This window comes from Sminthopsis crassicaudata, chromosome 1, assembly GCF_048593235.1.
Source record: "Sminthopsis crassicaudata isolate SCR6 chromosome 1, ASM4859323v1, whole genome shotgun sequence".
Taxonomy (NCBI): Eukaryota; Metazoa; Chordata; class Mammalia; order Dasyuromorphia; family Dasyuridae; genus Sminthopsis; species Sminthopsis crassicaudata.
The window spans coordinates 109,499,606-109,500,900 of record NC_133617.1 but is presented as its reverse complement, the minus strand read 5'-3'; the positions used below and the strand labels follow the sequence as shown (position 1 = coordinate 109,500,900).

General features: G+C 36.4%; 1 pseudogene; it reads right to left on the bottom strand.

The window, feature by feature from the left end:
- Window positions 1-245: 245 nt before the first annotated feature.
- LOC141549312 (uncharacterized protein CLBA1-like) lies at window positions 246-823 on the bottom strand (annotated as a pseudogene).
- Window positions 824-1,295: the final 472 nt, after the last annotated feature.

The following is a 1,295-nucleotide window of genomic DNA, read 5'->3' as shown; positions in this document are numbered from 1 at the left end:
GAAGATAGTGCATTTAAAAATGGAAAGAGTTCTTCAAAGGAGTATTGATTTTTTTTTTACCCATGACTAATTCTAATGCAAACAAATAGTCATAAGGAAATACAGCTGAGAATTTCTGGTCTATCTGTTGTCCATGATTTCCAATTTCCAGTACCAAATCAATAGCAAAATGTAACAAAGAGGGAAAGTTATTTTGTTCTTTAGCACACATCATTATTAAAAATGCATTTTTAGATTCCAGGCAGTCAAAAGATTTTATTTCTTGGAACTGTTATATATTGCATATTTCTACTGGAAGGAATCTTCTTCAAAAACAAATTGTACATAAACAAGCTTGTTTGTGGTAGCTGAGGATACAGAGAGCTTAGTTTGAATTAGTGCCTTGCAATTATTAAGATTAAAACCATTTATTTCTATTAATTCTTCAGTCTCTTTTTTTTCCCAGAATATGATTCTTACCTCTTGAAAGATCTTCTTGAGCAGCATCTATTCCAAGAATAAATAAGAAACTGTTTTTGGAAATGAGATTTACTCCAGAGGTATCTTGGATTAGGTATGCTATCTTCATCTTAAAGGAGCCTCCAGAATTTTGGGAATGCAGAACAAAAGTTTTAAAAAAACAAAAAACAAAAAACAACAACAACAACAACAACAAAACAGGTTTGCAGTCAGTGCTTTCTTCATTTTGCATTTCTAGAAAATGGTGTGAAATGTAAATAGCCTCAGTTATTTGTTGGATTTGTACTTCTTGAAAGACAAGCTTAAAAACATTCTCAAGCTGAGATATACTGCCAGACTGCAGACTATCTAAGGATTGAGACATATCTATTGAAAAATAGATTGATCACCTTCACTTCTATCCCCTGGGCTGCCGATTTGCTTCCGAATTGTGTAAGTCTTGTCAGAAGCCTTCAAAGTCACCCCAGAAACTGTCGCATTTTATGGAAGCCAAGTAGCTCTCCTTGGAAATACTAGGTCCCCATTCAGCAGAGAGGACAGCTGAATTTCTTGCCTTGCTTTTCAGTCATGGCAGAGTGAAGTGACATAGATTTTGCTCAAAGGTGCATAATTTCTATAGTTCCCTTTGAGGGGGGGCTTGCTAACAGAAGCCCTTTCTACCACTTCCACCAGGTTGCTGAGAGAGGTCCCACAGGCAATCTGTCCACCATGACTTCTTACCTTAAAGTCCTGCTTTTCAGCAAGGAAATCTTGGGGAGAAATTAAGAAACAACAACTCTGGTACCAAAGAGCAATCAGCCATGTTCATTTTGAGGGGCCATTTGCTGCTTTGTTTG